This window comes from Lactuca sativa, chromosome 4 (genome assembly GCF_002870075.4).
Source record: "Lactuca sativa cultivar Salinas chromosome 4, Lsat_Salinas_v11, whole genome shotgun sequence".
Taxonomy (NCBI): Eukaryota; Viridiplantae; Streptophyta; class Magnoliopsida; order Asterales; family Asteraceae; genus Lactuca; species Lactuca sativa.
The window spans coordinates 116,905,457-116,919,119 of NC_056626.2; positions in this window are offsets into that span (position 1 = coordinate 116,905,457).

Genomic DNA, 13,663 nt, shown 5'->3' on the forward strand with positions numbered 1-13,663 from the left:
TATCTTATGGTTAAAGCCCATTGGCATGACATTGCTTATGGTAATGGGTGCATGTGAGTTCGTTTCAAATGTTTGACTTTCGAGTAAACATGTAGGGAATTTGAGGATAGTATTAATATTACTATTTTATGTTTAGATCTTGATATGAAATGATATTTATGAAAATTATGGAGTTCTTAAAGCCAATACAACGTGATCAGTGAAGAATTTTCTCCATGTTGATAATAGAGCCATATTCTTATTGAAAGAAAGAAATTACAAGTGTTCTTGATAGAAAAGCTTAAGAGTTACAAACAAGAACATGAAGAATAAATACTAGCTAAGAACCAAACCCTAATGGAGTAAAGGTTAAAGAGCCCATAAACATATGGGCTAACATCTCCCCTCAAACCCACAATGCCACAACAATAACGAAAGCGATATAGTTCCGAGCTATAAGTGATGACGGATGAATTGACGATCAATCTCAATGTGCTTCGTCCGCTCATGGAAAACATAATTCTTCGCAATTTGTATCGCACTTTTGTTATCACAATGCATGGAAGTAGTTGAAGATCAGTGAACCCCAATATCTACAAGAAATCACCGTAACCATATAATCTCGCATGTAGTCACAGTCATAACACGATACTCAGCCTCCGTGGAAGATCCAGATATAACTTCATGTTTCTTGTTCTTCCATGAAATAAGAGACTCTCCAAGAAACCCATAGAACCTGGTGGTGGATTTACGATCAGGACGATCACCATCCCAATCAACATCATTATAGACACATAACTCAAGAGAAAACGTTCAGGGAAAACAAGAAGGTCAGAAACTGAGTGTCATGAAGATATCTCAGAATACATAGTACATTTCCCCAATGAACAGAGGTAGGAGCAGTAACAAACTGACTGACAATACGCACATCATGAGCAATATCCGGACGAGTAACTGTGAGATGAACCAAACTTCCCACAACAGTCCGGTAAAGATTTAGATTGGACAAAGGAACACCACCGATAGGAGAGTATTGTGCATTGTTTTAAGAGGACTATCTACACTCCAATTGTCAGAGAGGCCTGCCCATGAAAATAAGTTTTATATAATATATATATATATATATATATATATATATATATATATATATATATATATATATGTATATATATATATATATATATATATATATAGTCTGATAAAGAAGATACCATTTATTAGTCTAAATACCTCAATACCCAAGAAATAATGCAACAAGCCCAAATCATTCATAACAAATCGATGAGCTCGATAATGCTTCAAAGACTTAACACCACCATGGTCATCACCAGTAATAATCATGTCATCCATATATAAGGACAAAAATAAATTCGTCCTACACTCGTGTATCTAATAAACAAAGCCGAATCATGATCACTTTTGATAAATCTAAGAGTGGTAATCATTATTGAGAATTTCTCAAACCAAGCATGAGGTTCTTGCTTGACACCATACAAAGCTTTGTGAAGCCGAAAAACCTCACCCGGTTGGTGCTGAATTCCTGGGGGAGGAAACTTATAAACCTCCTCTTGGAGGTCACCATTCAAAAAGGCATTTTTGACATCCAATTGAAAGATTTTCCATTGTCAAACGGATGCAACCACAATCATAGTATGTACTATCTTCATCTTTTCCATTGGGGCAAAGGTTTCCTCATAGTCGAAACCGTATTGTTGGGAATACCATTTTTCTACAAGTCTGGGCTTGTACCGCTCAATAGACCCATCAAATTTTGTTTTTATCTTGTACACCCAACGACAACCAATCATATGTTTCCCAGGAGGAAGGGAAATCAAATCCCATGTATGAGTCTAATAAAGAGTCGTGCGTTCCTCAACTATAACTTTATTCCAAAGAGGATGCAATACAACTTCTCTATACGATTCAGGTTCAGACATATGGTGGATGATGACTATAAATTAAAAAAATGATCTTAAGTATGTTGAGTAAGCAAATTCTGGAAGCTTGGTGGACTTGATAATACGAGTAGACCTCCTGAGGGGTAGTGGAGGTGGGTCTTCAATCTCAACAGTCGACAGGACAAACTTAGGAATAAGAGGAGTCAAGGAACTTTCTAAAGAAGTGGGTGTGTCATGAACTGGTGGATTAGACAGCATAGAAGAATCTCGAGCCTCTATATCCTCATTAAAAGGATCAATATACAGAAGATCTAACTTCGTTACATTATGGGTTGTAGCAGGAATCGAGTATAAATGATTAAGTTCCAAAAAGGTGACATGTAGGGAAACATATCACTTCTGACTCACAGGATCATAAGAACGATATCCTTTCTGTCCAACACCATACCCCAAGAATCCACAAAAATAACAGATTTCGACCCCAACCTGTTCCTTTCAACATAAGGACGAAGAACAAAACAAGTACATCCAAAGACTTGTAGAGCAATGTAGTTTGGTAGGTGAACATATAACTTCTCAAAAGGAGATATTCTTGAATTCATTATAGTTGGGATATCATCAATCACATAAAAAACAGTTAAGACTAGTTCTCCCCAAAGGGCACTAGAACTCTGCGCACACAAGAACAATGAGCAAGCTATCTCAATAATATGATGGTGTTTCCGTTTTGCCACACCGTTTTGCTTAGGAGTATCAATACACAATAACTAGTGTATGGTACCATCTAACCAACTAACTAAGAAAAATCATTAGATGTATATTCACCCCTAAGTCACACATGAAGCACTTTATCACAGCTGAATGTTAAGTTTTAACAAGAGCTCTAAAATTGTTGTAAGTGCCAAGGAAATTAGATCTACATTTCATAAGATAAACCCAGGTATAACACATATAATCATCAATAAAAGATGGAACATAGGTCGACCCACCCTTTATGGATACTGGTCTAGGACCCCACACATCAGAATGGATAATATCAAAAGGAGCAATAGAACAAGACATAGTTTTATTAAAAGGTAAAGCAAATAATTTTGCCAATTTACAACCACTACAATCATAAATATCACAAGTGTTTAAATGACCCAAAACACCATTAGATACTAGAAAATTCAAACATGATACAAATACATGTCCCACACGAGAATGCCAAAGATAAAACTGAGATGACAAAGGACTCAAATGGAAAAAAAAATCAATGCTCGAGGCAGCAACAACAAACACTTTGATAACCTCTAAGACTTAAACTTCTCCCACCCTACGACCGATCCCAATCACCTTATGAATGCCTTGGTCCTATATAACACATACGAGATCAGAAAAGAACACCTAATTACCAGACTTACATAATTGGCTGACTAAGGAAAGATTCAAAGTGATTTTGGGAATTTAATAAACATACTGAAGAGACATATGAGGGATATAAACAAACCCAACACCCTCAACTGTCATAGAAGTATCACTAGCAGACATAACAAAGATAGATGACATGCATGAAAAAGAAGTAAATGATGACAAATAAGGAGACATGTAATAGGTTGCACCATAATCTAAAATCGACAAAGTTTAAGGTATACATGAGGTACCAGATGAAGTAGGACCAGAATGGGACATAGATGTAAACATGGCAGTAGGATTGGATGCCAAATACTATCTAAAAATCTCAAAAACCTTGGGATCTAACGTACAAGGTTTCAGGTTGCTAACTGACTTAGTGTCAACTTTTGGAGCAACAACAACATTAGTGAACTGTGGAGGGTGAGGTTTCCATGGAGGAGATCTATAGGAACGTGACTAAAATGTTTTCTGACCAGAACTATATTGTTGTCCCGACTGAGTTTGTATATATTTACCCTTGTTAAATAACAATGGACACTGAGCTTTCTAATGAAATTTTTGTTTACAAAAGGCACACTCATCATAAGAAACCCATGGAGTTTTTCGAGACTGATTAGTGGAAACAACAAGCAAAACATAAGTGGAAGTAAGAGTAGAGATTACTTTAGACCCTTTATCAATGTGACACTTGATACGAGTTTCTTCAACAATCAGATGATGAATAATGGAACCCGTTAAGGGAAGGGGAACTAAGAAGAATCATTCCACGTAGGCCTTCAAAATCAGAACACAATACCATCAAAAACTGAGCCAAATGTTGTTCTTTCCTCCTAACAATATAAGGCTCAATGTCTTTTAACTCTTTAGATTCAACAAGAGCCAATTGATCCCACAAATTAGATATAGCAAAATAGAAATCTGGAATACTCATATCATTTTGTTGAAGGGCATGCATGTCATATTCTAATTGATATTGTCAAGAAAAGTAGGACTGAGTATATGATCTCTCCTAATGATTCCAAACTTTCTTTGTTGTCTCATATTTAGCCAATTATATACCAATAAACTATGTAGCAGAATTGTTAATCCAAGTAATGACCTTCGAGTTATCAGTCTCCCAAATATCAACTAACAAATCAAAATTCTCAGCTTGAGGCACTTAAGGTTTAGCTTTAACCCCAATGACATACCCAACATATTCTTCCCACAAAGGCAGTTATTTATAACATAGCTCCAATACATGTAATTCTTTCCATCTAATCGAGTACTGTTGACTGAAGGGAATCATACTTTTTAGTCATTTTGGCAACAAATTAATAACCACGATAAGAACAACAACAATAATAGACAAGAAATAAGAGAACAAGAACAACAATAAACTTGCGGAAGCAGTAAATCGAAAAAGGATGAGTCAAATAGCAGAAATCAAAACATCAGAAATCAAACTTGCGAAAGCAACAAACGAACAAAAATAGAAGATGAACAACAATAATAGATCGATCTGTTCCATAAATGACTGCTACAAAACCTTCTAACTTCATATCAAACCTCCACTCTGATACCATGATAATAGAACCATATTTTTTTAAAAGAGAGAAATTACAAGTGTTCTTGAAGGAAAAGTTTAAGAGCCACAAACCAGAAAATGGAGAATAAATACTAGCAAAGAACCAAACCTTAACGGGCTAGAGGCTAAAGAGCCCATAAACATGTGGTCTAACACATGTTATGTTCATCTATTGAGGGTTTAAGTCTCAATACTTATTCGATTATTTGTAGTAATTCATATGTAACTGAAGAACCCTTTAGTGATAAAAGAGAGTTCCAAGTGGTGGCGTCTTAGAGGATTACAAGATGTGGTAATTATTGGTTTCTCATTTGACATTAATATGAGTACATAGTACTTTCCGAGCATATGTTACCATGACGATGTTTATTATGTTTTGTTCTAATTCTATGAGTAGGAGACATATATGTATATATGTATCAAGTTTGAGTCTTTAAATGATTAAAATACTTTGGTGAGAAAGTATCTTTAATCGTTTTATTTAATTACAACAAAATGATTTAAAGGGTACACGTCTTACTTGTTTATTCAAGGAAAACAAAGAGATTTTAGAGTATCAACTCTTAAATGTTTAGTTTAATGACACCGAAGAGATATAAGAATTACGAGTCTCTAATTGTTTAATTCAATGACAAGTATAAACTTTTGTTCTAAAATAAAACTTGTTAATTGGAAAACAATATGCGGAAGGCCTAAATAGGCAAAACGTAAGTAAGGAAAGTCACTATTCTACAAATAAAATATGGAAATCATATTAAAGAAAATTTGCAGTTCTATACTCCCCCTCAAGATGGAACGTGTAGATTACAAACGCCTAACTTGTCAAGTAGAAGCTTCAGCTGTCCAACACCAAGGGCCTTTGTGAATAAATTTGCCATCTAGTCTTTAAAATTAAAATATAATGGCTCAAACTCATTTGACTTAACTCATTCTCTTACGAAGTAGCAATCCATCTAAGTGTGCTTTGTACGTTCATGAAAAACCAGGTTATTAGCTATGTGTTTTACAACCAAGTTGTCACAAACTAATTAAGTTGGATGATTTTAATCAAAATCCAATTCTTTCTAAAGCCAATGTAACCAAAGAACCTCACTGACCGTGGTTTCCATCATTCGATACTCGACTTCTGCTAACGATCTTGATATGATCAATTGCTTTTTCAATTTCCAAGATATTGGTGCCCCTCATAGAAGGAGTAAAAACCAGTTCTTGATCTTCTCGTTTCTAGAAAACCAAGCCAATATGAATATGTATAAGCAACAAGATTGGCACCACCCTCATTTGGGAGTAAAATTCCTTTCCCTGGAGTAGATTTTTAGTACCTTAAAACTCTTAAGGCTGCTTCCATATGATTATTTCGTTGATCATACACAAATTGACTTAGCACATTGACTGAATATGTGATGTGTGGTCTGGTGGCTTGTAGGTAAAGGAGTCTACCTACTCACCATCGATATATTCTATCATCAACACACACTTCTCTATCATCCCTTTTAAGTTTCAATTTTTTCCATTGGAAGGGCACTTGGTCTGCACCCCATCATTCTACTATCCTCTAGAATATCCATCAAATATTTTCATTGACTAAGAACAATTCATTCCCTTGTACGAGCAACTTTGATTCGTAAAAAATATCAAAGTGCACCAAGATCCTTAATGCCGAAATTTATCATCAAGAAATGTCTTTATCTCTTTAATTTTCTTAGAGTCATCACCTATAATAATAACATCTTCCACATATATGAGAGCTACCACAAAGGAATTTCTTGTTTTGTATAAGAAAATGGAATGGACAACATCTGATTATTTAAACCCTACTTCATTTAAAGTTGATGTTAACTTATCGTACCAATTCATGGAGGCCTGGTTTAACCTAAAAGGAGACTTCCTTAGCTTACAAACCTTAGTACCTTTACCTTTTTTCAAAACCTTATTGAATTTTAATATAAAACTCCTCGACTAAATCACCATGTAGAAAAGTGTTATGGGCATCTAACTGGTGTATCATCCAATTCATCTTTACTGCAACCGCCAAGATAGTTTGAAACTATGACTACCCGAAAGATTTGGATCAAGCAAGGTCTAGATTGTAGCCTTTGTGCAAGTGAATTCACAATGTAACCTTGTTACAATAAAACTTTGAAAGCCATAAGGACATTAGTGGCATGTGTATGTATATAAGTTCATATATACATATATACATATATATACCATGAAAATAATATTTATAAAAAGCTCTTGAAAGTAAACAAATTATAACAAGTTAAGATAAATCAAATAGTTGAAACATAAATCATGAACCATACCTTGCTTTATAATCTTAAGCATAAGACCCCACCCATTTAATGATTTGGATTGCCCAAGGCCGAAAACACAATGCTTAGGAAGTACTAAGACCGAAATTAACACCATACAAGCCTATTAAGGCTGAAAAACAAGCTAAACAGAGCTAGAACCGAAATCACAAGCCTAGGAGATACCTAGGCCGAAATTAAACAAGTCTAGGCTGAAATCACTTGCGATTTCGTCCATATAAAGGGAAATTCAAGGGATTTCGGCCTAAGGGAAGTAAAAGGATAAGATAGTTGACTTTTCTGATAAGATACTTCATGATTTCCCCATGCAAAGTATTAACCAACAATATCCCACATATTACACATCAAGTATGCATGTATTAACCCCAGACTACCAATTAAACATCCTATCATTCCCTTTCTTTAAGGACTAGATCACCACTTAGGACTTTCCCTATTTTCCAATTTAAACTTCCAATAAACCTCGTTATCTCTCAAGAGCAAATTCCAAGATTTCAAGCTCAAAAATCCTTCAAGTTATCCTTAGATCTTTGTAAGTATACTCTATATTCCTAGTGTTTATATATGATTTTATGTTAGTTTCAATATTTTTACACACATATTATTATGTGTTAAAACCTTAGGATACCAAGAACGCCAAGAGGTTCATCAAAACATTAAAGTGCTTAGACTTGAAGATCTTCACACTATCATCTCAATCAACCCACAAATCCTTTCAAGGTGAGTTCATACCCCCACATTTTCAATCTTTTTTAATGTTTTAGGGGGGGGGGGGATACAAGTAAAACTTTGTTTATCCCAAAAATATTTGCATGTCTTCATTTTATGTTAAACATAAAATATTATATGCATCAGGCATGGTTAATTAAAACTAGTTTTTGGTTTAACTGTTTGTGTTATGTATATGTTTGAATAGAAAAACTAATAAAAAAAACATCATATATGTTATAAAATCTTAATAGAATTTATGATTTGTAAAGCTACATGGTTTTTGGAAACTTTTACTAAAAGATAGCTTTTCTTGTAAAAATGGTTACATTATAGTCCTTTGTTAATTTAGTGAGTTTTAACCCAAAAATATTATGTTTTGATTGTATATTTTCATACTAGATGTAAATACACATTTATATTTATATAAAAGAGTATATAAATATTTTCAAACAAGCAAGATAAGCTATAATTGATATAGTTTGGAAGTCACAAACCACACCTTCATTTTCGAAGATACATATAATTATTCAAAGGTATAATTATCTCATTTTATAAGAAAATGAGTCATAGTTCACGTTAAATTTAGAAAGTCTATGCCTATGGTTAGTCTACGTACCGTAGGATATCACACACATCAATCCATTCTTGTTATTCGTCTTCTAATAAAAGAGATTCATGATTCAGCATATGAAACCACATGCTGATGAGATCTCGAAATACTATGTTAGTGAATGGTAGTTTATACCCCTGATCAGTGGCGGAGCCAAGATAAAAGTAAAGGGGTATCCCAATTTTATTTTTAGGGTAACCCAATATTTTTTCCGGGGTACTTGGGTTTCCCCGGTTCAGTTTCGATTTTAAACTCAAACCTTAATTGAATCCTTAACTAACCTCAAGTCTTGTTATATAAACATGAAGTTGAAGTATATTTTGATACTTGAATCAATGTGGAATTCAAAGTAGATATCAAATGAAGTATGAGGATAACAAGCTTATATAATAGACAAAAATGGTTTAGTTTACATATGTTTGGCAATGTGGGATAGAATAGCTATAAAACAAAAATAAACAAAGAATATGCAAGGAGGAATTGAACTTGATAGCTTTACTTTGAAAAGGCAACACCTTAACCAGTAGCTCTACTATTTGTTTGTGTTTATAATTGAAGGGATATATATATATATATATATATATATATATATATATATATATATATATATATATATATATATATATATACATTATACTGAAAAAAATTGAAGAATCCGTAAACAAAAATTACACTAACGAAAAAATTTTGAGGGGTATCTCGGGCTACCCCGGGATCTCCTTGGATCCGCCTATGACCATGAGACCAGGAGACGTCACAATATTACTAGACTACAAGTTGATATTCTATTTTACTTGAAGATTAATGGTTGATGTCAAAAAGGGGGAGATAAAGAATCATGGTAGAAATAAAAAGCAATCTCTCTACTAGGAAAATCCCACTTGGTAAAGCACATTTCAAGGGGAGTTAAGCTGACATCAACATTATCAGATCTTCATCTCTTCTCCAATGGAAAGTCACACTTATTCTTAGGGGATCATTCGTTAAAGCTGAAGAGTTAAAAGCATTCGTTAAAGCCGAAGAGTTAAAAATACATTCTTATTCTCTGGGGGAACACGAGCAAAATAATTCATTAACGATTAGTTTTGAGATCATTAGGTAGGGGAGATTGTAAGGTCACACCTTAAGATCTGATGAGTCAAACACATAACATGTTGATCCATCAGCGTCAGCGTCTACGAGTCGACAGCGCCATCGCCAACTTAACAAGTTCAACAACGTTAGCTTATAGTTCTTCTATTGTAACCTTTAGTATATTAGCCAGTTATTATAGATAAATATAGAATAGATCAGATCCCATATCTTAATGATAAGATCGGTTATTAGTATAGATTAGATACAATCCCGTCAATCAAGGGATATACATGTATATATATATATATATATATATATATATATATATATATATATATATATATATATCAGTATATATACTGCATTAGGGCTAACCCGAATGTAGTGCTAGCGTTCGTGGCTTTGTGTTAATTGTCTTTGTGACAAACCTTGTCTTCTTGGTGAAGACAAAACCTCTTTTCTTGGTTAAAGGAACATTTGGAAAAAACCTCTAAGTGTCATAAGGTTTCTCTCCTTCATGAAAATGATAATGAGGAAACGATTTCACTAAGAGAGATTCTAAGAAGATAGCAATTATGTAGATTTACTATTAGATAAACAGCCTTTTACAATGCAATGCATGTCGTAAAACGCTCAGACTACGTGCAAATGCGCATCAAGGAAGGCCCTATCATAACGAGAGACGACACGCTTTTGCGTGTCGTCTATAGACGACACACATTTATGACGTGCATTTACGACACGCAATGTGTATGATTAAAACCCATGTCAAGAAAGACCATGTCATAAATGAAGATGACACACACTTTTGCGTATCGTAAATTTGAATGTTCAAAAAAAATATTTATATAATTATTAATTTTTAAATTAAATTTGCATTTAATGTCTCATAATAAAAATAAAATACCATATACAAAAATACTATCCATGCATCAAAATTTAATGTCATACAATTCTATTTCTTACAATATATAAATTTGCATTCATCTAATCTACAACTAACAATTGAAATCAAGAATGCAACACTTGCATTTGCAGCATCTTATCTCTTTTAGCTTGAGCTTTCTTTTCCTCTTCTAACTCCAGAGCTATTCGCTTTCATCAAGTCTGTAAACACAGCACAAAATCACTTGCAGCATCTTATCTCTTTTAGCTTGATGTTAGTATCTCAGTTGATAAATTTAAATCCTTGAATTAAGAAACATAAATTAATAAGTTAGTGAAATATGAATATACACTAGAAGTAATGTAAAAAGCAAATTACAAAAATGGTCCCTATGATTTCTGATTCTTATTCTGTTTAGTCCAGAATTTGAACTTCTTTTTAATACTTTTGGTCCATATTTCAAGGTTACAGGGACAAAAATCGATAAATAAGGAGGAAACTTGAAATAGATTTCAATTTTGGACTAAAAAGGGTAAAAATCAAAAAGTAGAAGGACCAATTTTGTAATTTACATAGATTAAAAAAAGTAGAAAAAACAGATAAAGAACAAACATGGCCCACAGTTCCTATAGCAAGAGTAAAACGCAAAGCATCAGTGCCATATTCTTTTTTGAAATCCAACATTATTTATTTTGCAAAAGAGTACCTATAGCACCAATGTTTATGAAGGTCCCCATGGCTCCATCATTACCCCACTCCATGTACTCCAAAATCTTTCTTGTTCCTGCAGGCTGTAATGGCATTCCTGCGAGTTCTCCTTCTCCCTTGGATCCTTGAACAGAAACCTGAATAAATTTTAAACTTTTATTTATATTGGAATATTTTTTGTTGTATATACAATAACTGAATTTGACATTTATAGTTTAGGAGTTGGAAAAGTATACTCAGGAGCTGGTGCAAGATCAAGTACACTTCCACTTCCCATAAGCAATGGCATTATGTATAGTGAACCTTTACCAGGAGGTGGTGTCTTAAAAAAAATTCATTGTCATTCAAATTCAAAAAATAAAAAAGTAAAAAATAAATAGATATATTTAGGTGCAAATGCAATGCAAACCCATCTTTCATTTGCCAATAATGTGGCCTTAACAGCTTCAACAAACTGAGCAACAAAAGGAGAAGGCATGCACATACGCTCTGCCAGCATCATCATCCGTGTTCCATTAAGGATTGAGAACTTTGAAACATTCCAGGAATATCATGTGGAGCAATCTTTTTTCGATTCTTACTCAACTGAGTCTTTGCAAGTTCTAGCAATGAATAACTAACCTGCAACCAAAAATATGTTAGAAAATAAATATAAACACTAATTTGTTATTATACTATATTGATATTAATATTACCTCCTTTAAAATATCACGAGAACACATAAAATCTTGCCAGCAATGCAAGACATAATTCTCGGACTTTCCCCTGACCCAAAAACAGTATTTCCTTTATTAAGTCTAGGCATCTCGGACCTCTTAAGTCTTCTTATTTTTGACAACATGCTATTAGGAACTTTGCAAGCCTGCAAAATGTTATAGCATCATTATTATTAATAAATGGTAATACAAATACAAATTTTCACATTAAATTCATTAAATCAGTGAGTTTGTTAATATTGTAAAAACCTTGACTCTGTTGAGAAGAACATCAATGTCAAATCCAGATATGTTGTGGCCAACAAGAATATCACTACCTGAAAAAAAAAGTATTTAAATTTAATGTAATCAATAATGTTACAAACAAGATTTTAAGAAATAATGTGAAAGTACCTTGGCCTTATGACATTAGATGACAGATGCAGATGCAATTTCGTTTATGCTTTGTTTTTGATTTATTACATTTTTCAGATTGATTTCAGTAAAAACTACAGGAGGAATCTCTCCAGTGTTTTTTGAAGAGGTTGTAACTTTAATGTTCTTAGGGAAATCCACTCTAACCTCAAACTTGCACCAGCTTACATGATCAAGGGGTAAGAAAGTAATTTGAGCATTTTGTGAAGAGCTTAAGTGTAAATGTGAAAAGAAAAATGAAAATTTTAAAGGCTTACACGTTGAGCAGAGGCTTACATGTTGAGCAGTGGAAGAGGTGGTAAATTTTGAAAGTGATAGCCATGAAGGTCCCTTTATCTTTCTTTTGATAAGAAAAAGCTCCAAAGCACTAAATAATACATAATATTAGTTTTCAGATTCTTGTGAAATTGATTATTAAAAAATCAAACTGATAAGTAACAGATGAAGGTGATTATCATGAAATCAAGAAATACATAAAGAATCGAAGTCAATCAAGTAAGTAAAGAGATGAATTTAGAAAAAATCATACCTGGGAATGATGAAGTCGAATGCGATGATGAGAAATCGTGGAAAACTTCAAGCCAATAGAAATTACTACACACAACTAAGTCAATCAGAGTTGAGGGCTTTATGAACTGGAATCGGACCATATTTGAGTTGGTTGACCATATTTCTTCTGAAATTTTTATGCGTAATACTTGAAATTCAGAAACCGTAGATGTATAAACAAAGCTTCATGAAACCCATAGGAACAGATAAGGAACTCATAATCCATGTGTATTTGCGAAGGAAAGGGAGGGGGGGGACGAACTAGGGTTAGAATTGAAGGAAATATCTTTAGAATTAAAGAAAAGATTTAGTAAATAACCTACCTGAGCAGCTTTGTACGAGTATATGGTAGCATCTTCTAAGTCGTTTACTTTAATTTTTCTTAGATAAACTTTTTCTCCAAACCATATTAGTTGTTGGTACTGATTTTAGGGTTTCACATGGAACAAGAAACAGGTGGTGATGGGGAAGATGGTAGGGCGTCGATGGATGGTAGGAATGGTGGTGATGGTAGATTGTGTTGAGATTGCAGGTGGTGAGATGTAGGTGCGACGACCATGGTGGTGGTGCAAGATAGTGGTGGTCTGTACCATGGAGGAGAGAGAGGGGGGGGGGGGGGGGGAGATGGTGGTGAGTCTGATCGTGGTGATCGTTTCTGTGGAATGAGGTGAGGTGAGCGTTCCTGTGGAAGGAGGAGACACAACAGGCGGGGTTTTTAATTTTTTGGATTTCATTCCCCCCTGACTATTAAAAAACGAAAATGCACGCTCATATACTAAAATTATAAAGAGACAGGGTAACACGACACGGTTTTTTGGATAGGTGCCCTCTGTGTTTTTTT